This window comes from Camarhynchus parvulus, chromosome 5, assembly GCF_901933205.1.
Source record: "Camarhynchus parvulus chromosome 5, STF_HiC, whole genome shotgun sequence".
NCBI lineage: Eukaryota > Metazoa > Chordata > Aves > Passeriformes > Thraupidae > Camarhynchus > Camarhynchus parvulus.
The window spans coordinates 47,396,988-47,416,947 of record NC_044575.1 but is presented as its reverse complement, the minus strand read 5'-3'; the positions used below and the strand labels follow the sequence as shown (position 1 = coordinate 47,416,947).

The following is a 19,960-nucleotide window of genomic DNA, read 5'->3' as shown; positions in this document are numbered from 1 at the left end:
CTTGATCTTTATTGACTCTAACTTTGATACTGAGGGCTCAATCCATTGCCCACACAGGAGCCAGTGCCATTTGAGATGGACAGCATAACCTGCCTGTCCTGATGGCAATACATCTTGCAGAGCTGTCAAGGCGCCTTGCATACTTCAGGGCATCTGAAATGCCAGCAGTTCCTGTGTGAGGGTGACTGAAGCAAGCCTTCAGGCCACAAACAGACTCCTGCAGGTAGGCATAACAAATTTAGGTATCTCTTTTGTCAGCTGAATCTCTGGAATTTAGGAATTTGAACAGCTTTATCTGCAAAGGCCATGGCACTGCCACAGGAGCAGTAGCACTCATAAGAAGTAGCTTATTATGGTTTCCCTCCTATTCAACAGGCTAAGAGGCGGAAAGCACAGCACAAGCTCATTCATATCTGTTCCTCACGAGTACAAGCATGCCTTGCATACTCTGTCTTCAGAACCAGTCAAGCAAAAATCACCAGCAATTACTTTCACAAGAGTTACAGAAGAATGATTTTGGGCTTAGAGTCATTTTAAGGCATAGCTATATGATCAGATTTAGATGGTCATAAGTTAACTCCACATTTTATGTCACCTCAGGTTCACAATGCATTTAGACAGAATAACCTTATTACAGAATAACATGTGAACTAAAAATTCACACCTCTCAGTTTATTCATGCAGCCTCAGTAAATGGCAAACTGGGCTATGATCCAAGCTGGAACTGGCCTGTGCTGCAGAATCTTGGGCACAGAGGGCATCAGATACCAACCTTTGTGTATTTAGGTATACTCAGACACTTTGGTGCTGACGCCCTCAATGCAAGATTACCAGGAATTTGGTACATTGGAACATCAGGCAACAAAAGACTCATGAAGCACTGAGAGAGCACATCTATACAGAAACACGTACTCACCTTTTGGCAGTCCATTTCTGACAAAAGAGAAATTGCCTTTTATTAAGAGAATCTAAACAAAAATTAGTAATTTTCCCAAAAGCTAAGTGTTCTGTAAATATCAGTTCCCTGAGCAATTTCCTTAAAAAAAGTTCAGGTAATCTTATTACTCATGTGATCTGTGCATTTAGTCTCCTTTTAACTTCTCCACTACAGCATTTTTGTAGGAATTGACCATAATAAATGTGATTATGGATGCATTTTACACAGGTATAGATCCTGATATAACTTATCCTTATAACTTATTGGTGGTTAGCTATTCTTTTAGTCTAGATATTGCCAGATGACTGAGCAAGTTCTTTGCGCTTCTTCCCAACGTGCCTCTTGTGTGTATGTGTCATGTCTGGCAAAAACTGTAGTGTCCACTGAGAGAAAGAAGACATGGAGCAGATGCTCGACTGCATTTCTTTCCCTGCTTGTCTGCAGTGACTGCTCTGAGAAATAAACAATCCACTTGGTAAAACAAACTGCTGCAAATGCTCACTATGGGTTCTATCATTTGATTATTACCTTGCTTATACTCTTTTCCTAAACAGGTTTATTCAAATTCCCCAACCAATCTATCCACTCCTGAATTTTTATCAGCTATATCTCCTCCCTCCAGGCAGAGCCCACGCTTCCTTTTTGCTACAAGACTTTTTTATCTACACGTAGGATTGGATTTTGTGTTTGACTTTAGAATAAGGTACTTATTCTTGGAATTAGTTCCTGTTTTTTTATTAAGGGATGGCATGTTCTATAAAGTATTCAATCTCTAAATCAGACAGTGAGAGAAAAAAAAGTGATGTCTCTCATTTTCAGATTTGAAAGAGCAGCTGATGTCAGAAAGGAAGATAAAAAAGTTGACCTTATAACAATCTGGTTCACGATGATGCTGCCTTTTAGTCTCAATGTCCAATTTATCTCAGAGCACATGCAGGGTGAAGACTGCAAAGTGAGACTAATGGGTATGGCAGAAACATGTGCAGTAATTCATCATCATAACAAAGCATAGTACAATTATCAAGAATTTCCTGTAGACTTGCCATGATTACATGGAAACAAATAGTTTCATCTGCTCAGTTAGAAGTGCAAGAATACTGAACCAAAAACCAGAAAGGGATTGTTGCCACCTATATACAGAAATTATCCTTTTAGGAAATGACAAATGTACAATTTGGCTTTCTTTTTAGGTTTGTACACTGAAATAGTATTCATTCAGTGCCTGGCCAAATGAGTCTCTATGTTCTGCAGCAGGATATATCACAAAGAACAGGAAGAAGAGGCAGCTGGCTGCAGGGTTTGAGGAGTTAATGGATGCTATCACAATATCTTTTTCCTGCTTTGCAAAGATTTTATTGCAGCAAAAAATTCAAGTAGAATGAAGGAAGGGAAACCTTTAATTAGTTGGAATTTACTTATTAAAAAAAAACCAAAACAACTTGTCTCTGCTTGGCATATCTTCCTGAGAAAAGACTAACATCAGCATCACTTTGTGAGTAATTTGGTTTGGTCCTGTTCCTGGTGTTCAGCTACCTGGAGTACAGTTTAGGCTGCTGTTTATTTGACTCTCCTCCCAGAGGACCACTCTTCTGTAGGAAAATTAAAGCTATGCAATGCTTACACAGACATTTCTTGCACTTCTGCTGGAGAACAAGGCCCATTCTGAGTAAGCACTAATAATAGACAACACTGCAAGTAGCTGCTTGGGGCTCACATGCTTGAGAGACATAATATTAAAGGAGAAGTCACTGCTGAAAGGAGCAGATAGATTGCATTTGCTATCACAGATCTCTACTGTGTTTCAGTGATCATGCCACTTAGGTAAAGTGGGACTTTGAGAGCTAAAGTCTAATTAAAATAAGTGGGCATTATATAACCATGCTCAGAAGGCAATTTTTCTGCAATATTCCTTAGTGACTAGAAGCTGCCTTTCTTTAAAGCATTTACACAACTCAGCTCTAGCAATTTAATGGTTGGAAGATGATAAGGAAATAAATTAGATTTTGGTACACAGCAGTCCAATTAATTTCAGGAGTATATGTAAGGCTTAGCACTTAAGTCCCATAACCACGTCACGACCCATATCAACTGGAAGGTCCCAGTTTTTCAGGAAAGGATGGATAGCACATATCACACAATTGCTTTTTAGAAGATGTCATCTTGCATTATGACAAAAGTCATGTTTCAGGGAACGCCTTAACTCCACCAGGATACCTATTATGGTCAGGGCTGCATTGCTGAGGTTCTAGGGTTGCATCTGACCCAGGGAGTGAATGTAACCTTCCTGTCCTTTCTTTTGTTTTCATTGATTTGCCTTTGTTGCTTTCTTGATTTTCTTCCTCAAATAATTTCCTTTATTGATCTTGTCTTTCCTCATTTTTGTCTCTTTCCTGGTTACTTCCAGATTAGCACCAGGATGAAAGTGCCATGGGGAGCCACTCTTGGCCCCTTTCTGCTAAGTCCAACATCCAGCCTTGGCAAAGTGAAGACATTCTTATCAGAAGCAATGGGGGGGAACATTGGTGGGGGGGTCTATTTTGGGTGTCACAGGTTGGTGATAACCAGTCACACTACTGCAGTCCAGGTAATGCTGCAGCCACTGTGCTCTGCCAGCCCTTCTCTGAATTACAGCCATGAAGGAGCCATGTAAGGTGCAAAGACACCTGAGTTCACTCACTCTGTCTGAGCCTGGTTTGCCAGCATTGCTCTCTTAAGGAATGCTGCACAGAACTCAGTCTCCAGGGAGAGGGAGCCTGCTGCAATCAACCTCATGAAGAAAAATATATCAGCCTCAAATTAATTTCACTGTATGGATGAATTCTGCCAAGTTCCTGGAATTTTCACAAACCAGTTTCATCTACCCTTAATTTACTGATCTACTTTTTAAAATGTAAACAACTTTCAAATAAGATTTTATTGCATTTGGATATAATTCTTGTCATGTTCTGTACTTTTCTGCTTCGTTTCCAAAGAATGTTGTGATGATTAACTCATGCATTATGTGATGCCATGTGTAATGCTCCCTTGTGACAATAACTCAAATTGCTATTTTCATGCTATCTTCCTGTCTCTTACTCTTGTTTTATTTTTACTCTATCCTCTTACTCATTTGAATAGAAATATTTTCAAGAATACATTTCTGTCTCCTTTTGCCAACTGACTGCCAGCTCACAGAGTCTAGAAAAATGGGTAAGTGGAAACATCCAGCTCCCACAACTTTGCTTCCAGTTGCTACAGAGCTCACTTTCCCAGGAATTCTCCTGGACCTTCATCTTCAGAGCTCAGTCACTCATCAAAACATCAGCAAGTTATATGTGAACTCTTTGAATGCCTGGTTAGCCAATGAGGCATACAGCAAGGGTTCAGCTCAAACAACCAAGGAGCAAGCTCAGAGCTTTACAACTTTGTTATATTCAAAATGAGATTCGGTACTTTTAAACCTTCATTCTGGATATCAATAGAGAAAGCTTCTGGATGTTAACTGATCATGGATGAAATGGAAATGATTATGTTGAATATTAATTATTCTTAACCTGAATAAAGATGCAGATAAATCCATTTCATTTTACCATTTGAATAGAAGAAATAGGACTAAAATTTTAAAGTCCCATAATTCTGACAGTGATGTAGGAACTTTTATAACATGCATGGAGAACCTACAGCAATGGAAAGTCTAGGAGAGAAGAAAGTGACAGCACAAGACACGCAATCAAGAGAAATTTGAGGTTTCTCTTGAATTCTAGTTGTCCTTGATCACATCAGTAATAACCTGTTGCTGTTCACAAACTCCATATCCCAAATCTATTTAGAAAATGGTAATAAAACTAAGGACAGGAAAATTCAGCTTCCAGGAGCAGGCATCGTTTAATCACCTATTTCCCACCAAGTGTTCTGTGTACAATTGTCCCAATAAAGGAGAAACTAGAATAAAACCAGGAAAGTCCATGCAAATAGATGTTTGAGGTAAATAACTCTTGTGAGCCTATCCAGGGCTGGCACTAGGAAACTCCATCATTCCATAACAGGAAGTACAGTCTAAAAAGATTGATTTAGATTTTAAGTCCACCTCTTTGTGAGAGCAGGACTGTTCTCAAAATACTCTAAGCAGTAGTTTCTAGTTTAGCTTTAAATACACAAAAGCAATGGCTTTGCTCTTCCTTGTCTTGAAATCTACCCAAGTTTGGAATTCAGTATCCACTCTTCAGTGGCTTTTGCTGTTCTCCACTTTCAGTTGCTCTATATACAACAGAAAACTGCAATTTACATTAGGTGTCCCTGTATGAGCGTGCTCAATCATTAAAAATGTTTCCTGCATATAGGGGCTATATGGATGTAGCCTCAATAGCTGCCAGACATTGGGATGGAAAAGGCCTGTGTGTGTGTCTTTCACATCACAACCTGATCACCTGTTCTTTTATCCTATCACTCCCACAGAGGGAGCACCCCAAGGAACATCTCCAGCCAGACTGTTCCTCCTTGCTGTCAAGGTCACTTAGAGACATTAGGAGATATTAATCTATCCTTAGCCAGTAAACTGAAAGACATTTCACTTTCTTTGTACATCCCCACCTAATAATGTTTCTCTCTGAATTGCCTCCAGTTCACTGCACTGTTAATTAACTTTTATGCACTACCAGAGATGAATGCATCTCAGCAGTGACTTAAGTGATTTCTCTACAGCTTGTTTTTCAGTTTCCATTCATAAAACACTTCAACCTATATTAGTCAAAATTGTCCCCCTTTGTAATATTTTTGCATTTCCATAGTGTCTCTCATTGTAAAGTATAAAAGGATAGAGCAATAGAGGAAGTAAAAATTTAAATACCAATATTTGTCTTTAAAACACTCAACTTGGTTAGGGGAAAAAAAAAACATTCTGAGTGTCTGAATGTTTGTTAGCTCTGTACTTTCTACCTGCCATTTGCATTATTAAACAGCAATATCTGAGCCTTGCCTTAAATATCAATATAATAGGACCTCAGTTGTTTAGTAATATTGTTTTAAGCTGAAGTTTCATACAAAAAAACCCACCCAATAAAAACCCCACATAAGCACTACAAAATGTGTCACTGTAGCAAGGTTTTCTTTAACAGCCTGCAAACAGCACACAGCTTTTCCTCCACATTTTAAGGACATATCTAGAGTTCACAAGCACTTTCGATTTTATCACCTAATTATTAGAGAGAAAATTTGCAAGAGTAAACAGTTCATACACCATCTGAAGCTCTTAGCATCACAATGAACATGGGTATAAAATTATTTCGTTACATAATAGCAGAATGTGTCTGACTTACACAAATGTTGAATCATTTAGAGCTTAAAGCTGAGGTTTCCCACACTGGTGGTCTATAGATTTCTGTCAGTGGTCTGCAGCTGAAGGTTTATTGTTGTCTGGGTACACAGTATTCATTCCCTATGGATAGTGGGGAGAGAAGAGATTAATAACAAACAAATTGACCAAGAAAAAATACTTCAATTTATCAACAGCAGAAAAATATTTTTTGCTAAAGACTGTAGCCCTACAATTTCTGTTAAGAATTTTTGCACTTTTAAGAATTTTTGCATTTTTTATGATTTTGTCAAACATATTTTTTTATACTGAAATTTTATTTTTCAGACCATTTCCTCTTTTCCAATCTATCCATTTATGAGAAAAATACTACACAAGATGTTATTTATAGGATATTTTCAACACATAAAACACCATGAACTCAAAAACATATAACAATAAAAGTGTTTGCTGGCTTAGGAAGCCTGATGTCACTGATAATGCCTAAAATGCAAAATGTGAATGTACAAGGAATTTAAGCAAGAAAAGGGAGCAAAACAATCACAACTTAATATTTTGGGACAAAACCAGGAAATACAAAAGCATCTGCTGCTCAAAGATTTCACAAAGAGGACTTTGTGACTTTTACAAGTCCATGAGCTTGCAAAAGGATGATCAGGGAAAAAATAGGTGTGCTGAAGGGAAGAACTAGCAGTGAAAAGGTTAAATGCCTTTTTTGCCTTTGTCTTCACAGGCAGAACCTGCTCATGGACCTTTGTGTTGCTGCAAAGAGGGGCATTCATCAGCAGTAGTTCAGAACTGCCTACAGCCTGGACACAGTCAGTGTAAGGGGCTCCTTTGGCTGTCCACAGAGTGTCCAACACCACTGTGAGGTGACTGCTTATCACCTGGGAGAAACTGCACTCTGGGGGACATAATGAGTAGAAACAAGGCTAACATATGTCCATTTTAGGGGAATGATGGCTACAACAGATACCAAGCCACAACCCAATGCCTAGGGACCATAATAAACTCAGGAAGCAGGACAGCAGAAACCTCATGAAGTTCATCAAAGTATCAACTTGGAGTTCTAAGCAAAATAAATGCATATCTTTTGGACCCATTTTGGGAAAAAAATGCAATTTGTTTTAGGATAGGCTGAAGTATGTTTTTAAACAAATAAAACGCTCAACAGTTTTGGTTTGTCCTACTCCAGGCAAACCATGTCATATTTCAGTATACATCATTTCCCTAAACAGTTGCTGAATTTGGCACAGTATTATATATAGGTAGAAAACATTTGGCCATGGTTTTGTCAGAACTGCCTCTGTGGCTGTCACAGCTCCCCTTTATTCTTCTGTCATTGTTTGCTCATCTTATTTAACATCATTCATTCTAATTTCCACGCTAATAAACTCAAATTAAAAGCCACAGATAAAAAAATAAACCAACATGTATAACTACTACTGCAGAAAAAAGACCTTCAAATTCTGTCTCAAAAACACATTTCAAATTTTTTTTTTTTAACCAGTGATGGCTAAAATCAAGTTCAGGGATACATTCAAGAATATTTGTTTATTAAAACATAAAAACTTTCCACTACCACAAAGTTGGGATTCAATTGCTCACCAATCACAACCAATTCCAAACTTTCTCAGGTCTAATGAAACCACTGCTTTAACTGTATTAGTTATCCAAGTAGTACAACTTGCACTGCAGGATATAAAAGATTCATGTCAGTAGAGATTTAAGCTCAGAAAAGTAGAACAATACTTAATGGTTAGTGAACTGCATTGGAATATTCCTTAAAGCAATTTCTTTTTTTCTATGTCTGTATTACACTGGGTTTTATTTCATCCAAGCCAAGTGAAAACTTAAAAACTTAAACAAGTTAGGGGTTTACTGCTACCCCAAAATTCAAGAAAAATGTGGTCATCCACATTTGTTTCATAGAGAAACTGCTTTCAGAAAAGCAAGAAATTGTGAGACTTCCTGGTTAGCCCTAAGCTTAGAAGCAGCAATGAAAAAGAATAACTCTAATGAAAGCAGCAGATTAAGTAGGAAGAACCTTTCCAGAAGTGTAATTTTGGATGCTGAAATACACTGTAGTGAGAAGCAACCTGCCTGAAAGATACACTGCACTTCTTCCTAAAGCCTCTGTTTTGGTTTTCACCTAGTGAGACAACAGTGAACAATGGAACAATGGAAACAATAATTATACTGGCATCCTATATTTCTGCTCTTTTAATAGTATTTCCTCTCAAATATTTAATTCCACAGCTGCATTCTCTGAATATCTTAAGCTTTATTATAGAGTTCCTGCAACCTGTTTTATACTGTTTTTGCCAGGCAATAACCCAAAAGAATGAAAACAAGCTAATACTTGAAGAGGCGCTGTGAGCATACTCACATGCCACATAGCCTAGCCACATGTACCTAACACATGCATCTTCTATGAAATAGAATTCACAGTGCCTTCTATGAAATCTAATGCTTGGGAAAGTAAAAAAAAATGATTTAGCCATCAGTCTTTTGTCTGAGTTCACCACAAATTTTTAATTTCCTCCAGTTACCTTAATGTCCACAGGAAAAAAATCTGGTATTCAGTTGACACCTTTCATTTTTTAGTCTCAGATTGTTGTGCAGCTCTTGGCTTACATGCAGTGGGGTCAGGTAGCTCAAACCTGGCAAATTTGAGGGTTCCTGGCAGACTTGATGGACAACATCATTCATTTCAGAGCAAACAATTCTGTCTTCTCTAGCCTGTGGATTTCCTTTCACTGTCTCTCATTTTGCTTTTCACACATATTACACTTATCCATGTATGTTTTCACCTAAGCATACTTGCATGGGCTGCAAGCATGTCCTGCTTCAACCTCACTCTACTTTTATCCCTATTCCATGTTGTCAGCAGCTGCCTGTTGGGACTACTGCTCCCAGTATAACTCCAAACCTGTTTTGGTGCACACAGCTCCCTCTCTCTGCCACCTTCAAAAATCCAGCATGTTCCTATGCTGGTTTATGCTGCCACAGGGATTTATGCAACCCCACACCAAACCATGTCAGGGAATCCATGCAGATGAAACTTTAACAAGCAGAAAAGCAGTGAGCCCCTTTATTCAACACTGCTGGATTATGTTCAGGTACTTGTATTACTATGGGTCAGCATTAAAACTCCAGCTTCAGGAATTCTGATCAGCCCTGAAATATGAACAATAAATGCTCTAAATATCCCTTAACATAGCAATCTTGTTAGAGATCACAGTGTCTGGAACAGGAAAGCTCAATCCTCCCAGCTCCAGCTTATCTGCATGCAGTCCAATTTTTTATTCCCAGGACATGTCCTGGAAGCAGCATGTAAGCTCAGAGATAGCAACATCTCTGTCAGTTCCTTCTCCAGTGAGGAGTGTGATGTATCCAAGACTTGGGATCCCTGGTTCAGCTTAATCTGAAACTCCTCAGGAGCTTCCTCCATGGGTTCTCTTCTTTCTTATGCATCTCTTATGCTCTCTGTTTTCCTTCTGTGAGCTGCAATTTTTAAACTTTGTTGAGACAGACAAAAATCACAGGCCATTTTACTTTTTGATACTGATGTAGATGGACAGAAGAGAGACATATTTTGATCTTCCTCTAGACTTTGTTTTTGCTCTTTAACAGTTTAGACTCCTAGTTTAAATAGATAGGCAATTTGAAATGGAAGGATCTGTTGTCTCAGGAAAAACATGATCACCCCTCTAAGTATTCTGCTCAAGTGTAGTGATTCATACCAGGCCTTATGCTTTGGAAGGTTTGCAGTTCGAAATGTTAATTAACAGATATAGTCCATTTCCATATGTCTTCCTCTAAAGGTTACTGCAACAACATTTCCTGAATATACTTTAACAATTTAATGGCAGCCTGGCAGTAGTATCATGACAAATGAATTTAAGTGACATACAGGTTGCAGTGGAGAATACAAAGTATAACAAAGCAATGTACTTTTTATAGAGATGTGACATGAAAAACATTGACCTGTGGTCCCAAGTAATTTTCATAAGACAAAAGCTTTCATGGTAATAAAAACAAATCAGTCAATGTCCTGAAAGACTAATATAATAAACCATCAGGGAAGCTATTCAGCTCTGTTAACTCCATTTAACAAAAGAGGAGTCATTATTAGTCAAACTTTAAGTACAAAGTTTGGTGACAACTTTAGCTGCACTATGACAAAGTGATTCTTGATTAATGAGAGATACCTCCAGAACTGGCATTGGGACTCAACATGGAAGCACATGCTACCTTGCTGCTCATATTGAACAAAACCAGTTTGACAATAGGACTGGACTTAAATGACAGGACAGAACTGCAGAGAAGCTGAAGATAGTGCATGAAATATTACCATACCCAAGAATTTATATACTGACAAGTGACTAGAACATGAGGAAGATGGAATAGGGGTCAGGAGCGCCAATATTTTTTTATGGGAAGGAGAAAAAGAAAAGAAGAGGCAAAAGAAGTACTTTTAGTCTAAACTGATTCTTAACAAATTGTTACTACACTGTTTTTCAAGAGAAATAAAATTATGCTTTATAATTTTATATTTGAGGTTGTATTGCTATAGCCACTGAAAAAGGGAGAAATTCAGTGAATTACAAGCAATTTGGGGTACAGGTAGAAAAGAATCACAGGTTATGATTACAAACTGTGCTTTCTAACTGTGAGTTCATCCTTACACACACACTCAGCAGACATCATTTCTTGAGGAGCTGAAATGTCGTAATGATTCTTTTCTTTATGAGCCTCACTCATTTGCAAGCATCTTTGCAGTTCTGGTTTATAAATCAGATAATATTTGGAAATATTAAGGTACCAAATAACTAGCTGGAAGTTTTTCAAAACACTAAAATCTCATTTTTTATCTACTCCTTTCCTTATCCTGCACTGAATTTTGGAGACTTTACACACTTAACAAACCAGTTTGGTCTTTATCTATACCACAAGCAACTCCACCTGAACCAGTTGGGATTTTTTTTCCAATTGCACAAGGTCCACTCATTTATGCCAAACACAAACTGTCAGCTGGGACTCTGTGGAATATACCACAAAAAGTTGTGATTTATTTGAGAAGGGATAAATAAACATGCAGAGCAGAATATTCAGAATAGCAGAATAGCAGAAACGGTAGAAAAGGGAAGATAAATGAAAGGAATGAGTTGTACATGTAGGCAGTACTGAAAAAGGCATTACAGATGAAGATATGCAACATCTCTAGCTGATTAACAAAATATAAGGTAGTCAGTCTATGACTGAAAGGGCTGCAAGAAACAGGGTGTTAGAAATTTGTTCAGAAGTCTTGTTCCTGCTGATGCAACATGAATGGCTAATTATGATGAATATAATACTGAGGTATTCCACCTGAATTCAGGTCTACCAGGTATCACACAAACAAATTGGTAGACAATTTAATGCCCTGTCATCTTAAGATATGAAATGATAGGGGTAAACAATGAAACAGATCTGAGAAAAAAAATCAGACAATACCCCTGCTATGTGATCTGTGTTTAAAACTAGATTGTGAATAAGTCTTCCAAGACTTCCAAGAACAGCAGCAGGTGCCACATTAAAATATATCATAGTAAGAAATAAAGGACTTCACCCTCACAGAAGACAAAGCACTCAAGTATTCTGGACTGCAGGAAAAAATCCAGTCTCAGCAAAGATGAAAAACTACTATCCATCTTTAACCAAGTGTAATATTTAATAGTGACTGCTCTTTAAAATCTGAATGGCTTTTCAAGGGGAAATTTTAAATACTCTGGTATTTTTCACATCAGATGCCTTCAAAAAATAAAATTAAACCACCATTGCCAAACTGAATTTACATAATGTAGATAAAAACAGTAGTTTCAATTCCCTAGCAAGGATGAATACAAAAAAGCATTGTCTGATTGCAAAAGAAGTTCATTTTAAGAACTAGTTACTCATGTTATTTATTAAAGCATTTTATATACCTATATCAGTTACTATCACTTGGATACAGCTAGGAGATCCTGTACTTGTTTATGACCATTATTCAACTTTTCCTGAAAAAGGCATGCCATTTATAAGCTTATGATAAATTAACTTTCAAAAGGATTCTTCAGACTTACAAAAATAGCATATCATCCTTATTTTCGAGCCTCAACTTTTGCAACTGATATGAAATTAAAACAAAACACACCAAAAAAAACCAAACCCAAACATTCCAGTATATTTTGTCAAAGGCTAGTTGAATGGTTTTTTTCTCTTACCATCACCCTTGGATCATCTCCTTGTTACAGATTTGAACACAGTGAACAGAGAGCAGCAGTGCAGCATCTGCCACTCCTCAGCCCTACAATCCCATGCTCTGCTTTTCCTGTAAGTTCAGCAGAGAAGCTCCCATTAAGAAAGAGAGAATGCAATAATATTGTTGTGTTTTCCTGAGGCTGATTGGCTGAGTTGCTCAGAATTATGGTGCCTGTATAAACCCCTGAAGCTGGTTCTTGTGGCTTCTCTTGCTAAAGAAAAGAGGTGATGTGTCTCCTTCCCTGCATCCTGTTCCTCCTGCAGAAGCAAAACCAGCAAGCCTGGCTCTCCAAAGCTCATTATCTCACTGTGCAACATCTTCTCCCATATCCTTTCTGCTACCTCTTTCTTACCCACAACATAAGCCAGCCCAAGCTCAATCTTTTGGGCAGCAAAATCAGGTTTTTTACAGCACTAATAAACCTTGAATCAGCTTAATTTAGAAATATTACTCTGCACCTTTCTCCAAAGAGAATAAAGGAAGTGTGTGTTCAGACACACTCTACTCTCCAAAATTAAAAACAAATACATAGAAGGATGAAATAGATCTTTTTATCAGTACTGCCATAGCAATTAGAGAAGCTACAGACAAACAGAATGTAGACTAACAGTGAATTGCTTTGCTCTAGAAGGAATTATTCTCTCTTGATACCACCTTAATTTGCCTTGAATGGAAGGAGAGGCAAAAAGGTCTCATAAAGTCAGATAATCAAAAATAAACTTAATGAGAAAGAGTAGATGGATATTTGTCTTGCCATTTTATTGATTTAGCTTTTAACTTCTGCACAAAGACCTCTGCAAAACCTCAAAAAATTCAGCCAAGGATGGTATGTCTGTTAACCCCATTAAAGGAGTAAAAGGATTGCAATGCATTGAAGAATTTCAAATCCCCAGTCTCCTAGATGATTTGCAGCTAGGGAGAGCAGCAGTGGGACATCCTCTCTCCAGGCAGTAGCTCCTAGAAGGAGGATCACCATGACCCCAGTCACAGTCATTCTGCAGAGATGACTTCCACTGCTTTTCCAAAAACACTTCTCCAAAAAACCATTCTTCTTTGCTATAACATAAGCCTTTGTAAGAACACACAAGTGACTTAATCAAAACTATCTCCAGTTACAGCACAGGCCCTCTGCACCTTTGTGAAGTGCAATAGGAAAAAAGTAGCCACTGCTGTAATTAATATCTTTATCTAATGTAATATATCCCAACAGCATCATCCCAACTTTACTTTTTCCACCACCTCCATGACCAGGACAAAGCAACGATCTCCTTGTGCCATATAACTTCTTCAGCCCAGCCTACTTTATGCCCAAATTCAAAAGATACTATTTTTTTTTCCTGTTCAAACACCATGAAAAATTAAAACAAACAAATAAACAAACAAACCTTTTCCAAATCAATCGTAGCTATTCCACTGAATAATTTGCCCTAATACCAGCCTGATAGATTCCTGTACCACGGTGTCTGTGACATTGAGATGTCTTGAATTACACTTATTATAGAGGGGATAACTGTTTACAGGATATTATGTATATAAGCAGTTTTTCTCTTTTAGTCTTAGCTCTGTGAACAGGGCTAGCCCTAAGGCAAAGCCTAAGGCAGAAAGTGAAATACATTTTTTAAAGGCTGTTTGTTAATTGAGCCCTAAACTGCTTTCCTGTTCCTTGCCAGTTTTATCCTAACATAAGAACAAATCAATGTTAAGGCAGTCTGCCAGATGCTGGCCAACTCAGACTACTTTGAGCGTCCTCTCTCTTCCTTGGCAGCTGAAATCTCTCAGCACTATTCAAATTTTCCTCAGCATCTAGCAGCATTCAACCCTAAATGGGCTGCAATCTGCATATGAATATTTTAATTACATGCTGCTATGCAGAAAGAAAACAACCAGCTATGCACAGGCAAGTCAACTAAGAACTTCTAAGCTCTGTGACAGCAATGGATTTATAATTTCAGCCTGTTTATTATGCTTTGGGCATCATTCTCTAAAAGATGTGTCTAAGGCTAGGTGTCCTGTTTGAAAAAGAGAAGTGCAGTTGTTTTTTTTTGCCCTCCTGCAGTCAGTGCAGAAAGTGAAGAGAAAATGAAGGAGTTTCTCACAATACATGCCTGAAATTCAGTGTTTTCCTGAAGGCCATTGGACTGGAGGAGGATGATCAGTAGCTTTCAAGAAAGAAAAACACTACATTTGGCAGCAAGAGGAGGAGGAGGGCAGAGAAGAGGTTGAGTGCCAGCCAGGTTCTGGTTTCAGACCTGGACTAAATGTACTGGACTGACATGAAGCACCCAACTACTGCCTATTTTCCATGCGGAGACTGCACAAAAACAGTCTCTGATGGGGCTGGAGCCATTCCCAAAAGCATCAACTAACCAGGCATCCTATTTTTGCATTTCACTTCCCCTTTAGGACACTGATTCACTGTCTAGAGATTTGGACAACCAGAAGATAAAGAAGGAAGAGCCAGGAGTGAAATAGCAGGGAGGAGCTTTGTTGAACAGACAAAACCTGAAGGGATAAAGGTGAGAGACAGGCAGTTATGGGGAGATTTGAGCTGCAGCAGGATACAGGGCAATGGTGAAGCTGCTAGGACAAATGTGAAAATGGAATGAGGTGACCCTGGCAGAGACATCCCTAAACTGCTGCCAAATGGCCTCTAAGAAAGAGCTGTCCACGTACCTGTAATGAGAAGAAAAAAGTTCAGTAATCCAAGAGGCCTAAATAGCCTAAAAGAAATTTTCAGTGTTTTCTCCTTGAGTGTCACTCTGCAGAAGTTATTTTTTTAAACATCCTTCATCTCTTTACCAGCCTACAAACAGCCAGGTAAAGCTGGAAAATAAGCCTGTTTGGAACAACAAACACCAAGGTGATTTAGAAGCAGAGAGAATTGCTTGGCTAGTTTTTTTTTTCTTTATTTTTAAATTAACAGTGAAAGGGAGGGAAAGTTTCTTGATAACAAAAATAAAAACATCAATGCCTTTCAGAGCCATCACCATCTCATGCAAAGGGCTAGGCCAGACTGTAGGTAAAAGCTGAGGGACACCTCAAAAGAGAAAGAATTTGACACTTGCATGACATTTCCAGTTTAACTCTGAACTTCTACTTCCCCACTAGAATGAAAGGTTCATCAGCTACCAGATGCTTTTAAGAGCTTGGGGGAATGAAAAGAAATATTCTTTTTCCTGTCTAGATGCTCTACTTTAAACTGTCTACAATCACACTTTTTTCTTTTTTCTGGTGTTAAAAGCCACTGTACTTTGTTTTAAAAAATACTTCAGGATTGCAAAAAAAAAAATAAATCAAAATTCAGTATCATCCTGCAGTCCTAATCTGCTTTTCATCAAAAAGCTTCTGTATCTTCTGAAAGCTTTGATGAACCTGATAAGAGACAAAGGTTGAGACAGAGACCAAGTGAATCTCAAGCACTTAGTAAAGTTTTGCTCTCACACTGAATAAACTGTGAGAGAATTGCACTGAAGTTTGTTTTAAGTTTGATACTTGTTCATGTCCCTAAATCAAAGAAAATTTCAGAATGTTTGGTCGCAGACTTTAGGGGGTCATTAATTTTACTAGATTTTATTGCATGCACTCTATAAAAATAGCTAACAAGATTGAAAGAGCTTCCACACTTAACATAAATATGGTCAAATATAGGAAAACAAAATAGACCTGAATGTTAGGATTTCTAGTCCAATGGACAATTCATGAGCTTGGACTGTGTCCCCACACTCGTAATAAACCTATGCCTGATAATCTTTACAATAAACAATATACCATCAATTTAATTCTTGTCATCTTTGGATAATACATTCCTCCTAGTAATGTCTTGGATATCTTTATATAAATATGAACAACAGTGCTTCCATAGATCCTCTAAGCTGTTTAAGAAAAAACTTATTAAAATGTTTGGTAACAACAACCCCCTGCAGCTCTACAGGGGATAGAGTGGCTGGAAAGCTGCCTGGTGGAGAAGGATCTGGGCGTGCCCTCTGACAGCAGCTGAACCTGACCCAGCTGTGCCCAGGAGGCCAAGAAGGCCAATGGCACCCTGGCCTGTGCCAGCAATGGTGTGGCCAGCAGGACCAGGGCAGGGATTGTCCCCATGATTGTCAGCACTGGTGAGGCCCCACCTCAAATGCTGTGTTCAGTTTTGGGCCCCTCAGGACAAGAAAGACATTGAGGGGCTGGAGCATTGAGGGCAACAAAGCTGGGGAAGGGTCTGGAGCACAAATCTTGTGAGGAGCGGCTGAGGGAGATGGGAGTGTTTAGACTGGAGAAGGGGAGGCTCAGGGGGGACTTTGTATTCTCTCTACAGCCACCTGAAAAGACATTGTAGCAAGGTGGGAGTCAGTCTCTTCTGACACATATCTAGTGAAGGGACAAGAAGTAGTAGACTTAAATTGTGTGCTGAGGGGAGATTCAGATTAGATACTAGATTTGCTTTTTTTTCCACTGAGAAGGTTTAGGCATTGAAATTAGTTTCCCAGGGAGGTGGTGGAGTCACTGTCTCTGGAAGTTTTCAAAGAGGCATCTGGATGTGGCACTTGGGGATATTGTTTAGGGGTGGCTACAGTGGTGCTGGGTCAACAGTAGGCAAGATAGTTTTGAAGGTCTCTTTCAACACTGATGATTCTGTGATTTAAAGAGGTAGGGTTTTGAAATTATAGTAAATAGCAATAGATGGCCCTGACATGAGTATATGGCTGAATTAATTCCAAGGATTCTCTTTTCAAGATGTCAGTGTAAAGTCTCTTGAGCAAATTATCACCTTTATCCTCACTCTATGGCCATTAGTAAAGCCCTTATATTTATCAGCATTAGTAATCAAAAATCATTAAGTACAGTCAGAGACAAGCAGACTTAATCTCTGGATTCAGAAGTGTTTGAAATCCTTGCCAAGAAAGGCCTCTCCCTCCTGATTTAGCATTAAGTTGCAAAATAAACAATCCCACTAAATTGCATTTCTCAGCTTGAGCACCACAAACAAAACCCAAGTAAATGAGTGTTTATTAGAATGAGCTTGACAAATGATGACTTCCCACCAACAGGCTATCCATGATATATCTACAGATTGCTACCTATGACATCTCCATAATAATGTATTTTGTTACATGGTTGTAACAAAATACATTATTATGGAGATTGTTCAAGATTGTTGACAGGTGATGACATGGATTTTCATCAAGAAGGACTTGAAAATTAAAACTGTGCTGCACATATTCATTTTCCAAAAAGTCCAAGTTGTAAAGATTGAATTAGGCACATGAGTTATTTTGGTTTTGTTTGAGGGGTTTTTGGCAGAACTACCTGGATACGGAACAGTTTCTGTTTCTTGAAAATTGGCCTAGACCTGAAGAAAAGCAGCCTAAAGCTATGCAGCAATAGGCATGCAGGGCTGAAATCCCTCTATCAGCACACACATTCATAACTTTTTGATGGTACAGTCAGCATCTTCCAGCATTTGAAGTGAAGCTTGATCACCTCAGTTTCCTCTTCAACACAACTTGTCAACTAGTTTATTTCTTTATATTTGATGTTTATTTTGTAAATGTTATGGGTTTCCAAGACATCCAGCATCTTGCAACGTATCATTGCATTTTTCCATTAAGAATGCTGGGAAATAAAACTGCCAGCTCAAATATGCTTTAGAGTCAAATTAACTGGTCACATCTCACTGATCAACGTCAAGGTCAATTAACTGTGAGTTCACTAGGTCCAAGGAACAAGTCCCAAACCCCAGAACATTCAGAATGCAGATGAATAGTGGATGTGGAGAAACAAAAAAATAAAGAATTACACTAATATCAGTTTCTCTGTGATTATACTACTTCTCAGAATTTACAAGGGGGAATCTGTTTCAAACACAAACAATATGAGAATGAACTTCAGAAAAGGGGACTAGGAAAAACACATTAATATCTTCCCAAAAAGCTGATCTAACTCCAACTGACTTAGAATGATTCATTCTCTTCATTAAGCCCTTTTAGAAAAACAAAATAGAACACATGCAGGCTTCCAGACTGATCCTTACAAAAAGGTCAATAACAAAACATAACTCATTTTCTGGTTATCTCCATAGGACAACTGATAATAGTTGAGCATAATTTCTGTAAATTTTCAAGAAGCCTGAGACAGAGAAGTGAAGGAGACAGGAAGCAGTGTCTATTTCTCACCCTCGATTACCTCCTTCAATGACTTATAGATGTGGGAGACCTCAAAATTTAGAGAGGGATTTATCTGTATGGATGTCACTGATATGCATGCTTCTCTTTAGAAGTGTATCTTCAGCTAGTTACCTGAAGCTCTCTAGAGGAAAGAAATACGTATTTTTAGGCAGGACTCATCCAACCTATTTTGCATATCTGCTTTACAATACAATAAGACTTTTTTCAAAATACTCCTGTTCCTTACTGTCTATAAAGGAAATCTCAATGATTCACTCAGAAGCTGAAGTTTACACTAAAGATCTCTAAGATTAGATATGCCAAGGCTTAGCCCTAGGGTCTATGGAAAAGCATACAAACTTGTCTGGTGTAGAGGAAAGTGAAATCTTTGCCAGAGGAGATGGCAGGAGTGTGTCAGAAAAAGAACTATGAAGTTTTCTGCTTGATGCCTGCAATCAAGGTGACATCTGGCTCACGTTGTGCAATTTGCCTGTTTGACCTGAAGAACACAGATCTACTTCTTGCAAAGCCCAGGTATTTGGCCTGTAAGACATAAATCTGAAAACTAAATTTTTGGAAGGCTGAGTTCCAGGCCAGTCACAACCTCTAAATAATCCCTTAAGGTGGTCATGACAGGGACACTCTTAGTCATGTAAATGGAAAGAGCAAAGATTTTTTGAAAGACCAAAGCAATGTCCTAGCTCATGAGTGTATGAAACATACTAGGATGGTGCCATCAGCACTGAAAGGATCGTTTTCAGAAGGTCCCTGAATTTACTATTACTACTGGGAGCTCCTCTTTGTGTATTTCATTTTGGATTGCCATGCCTCCCCAGGAAAGCCACTATGAATCACACTCTGCAAGCCCTTCACTTCACCAGGTATGTCCTGTGAGACCCAAGACCTTTTGTGGATGTAGCCCAAACACCCATCTGTGGCTTGGACCATCCCTTCAATGAGTTTTGGAAATAAGATGTCTATAGATTTTTCAAAATTGCATCTTTATACACATTATGAAGTTTGGAATTTCTATCAGTAGGTAAACAAAGAAATTATTACAATTAAGTTTTCATTCCCATGCTCTTTACTCCCACACAGTACATTTAAATATTCCCTCAAGTACATTATCAAATACACAATAAAACCCTAGCCAATCATAATGAGTGATGAGAGAAAAGTGTCCTGGCAGGTGTCTAACAGAACATAGTCACTCAACAGGAAGTGCCTGGTGCCATTTAGTATCAATTTCTCTCAAGCTTATTATTTTTTTTTTCAGATTTCAATATCCA

At 38.4% G+C, this 19,960-nt stretch overlaps 1 long non-coding RNA gene across 1 annotated transcript in view; it reads right to left on the bottom strand.

The window, feature by feature from the left end:
• The window catches only part of LOC115904335, a 159,854-nt gene that overhangs the window by 55,894 nt on the left and 84,000 nt on the right, over window positions 1-19,960 (bottom strand). The window contains exon 3 of the long non-coding RNA XR_004060777.1: window positions 6,232-6,350. This is a non-coding gene — a long non-coding RNA (uncharacterized LOC115904335). The remainder of the gene's footprint in view (window positions 1-6,231; window positions 6,351-19,960) is intronic.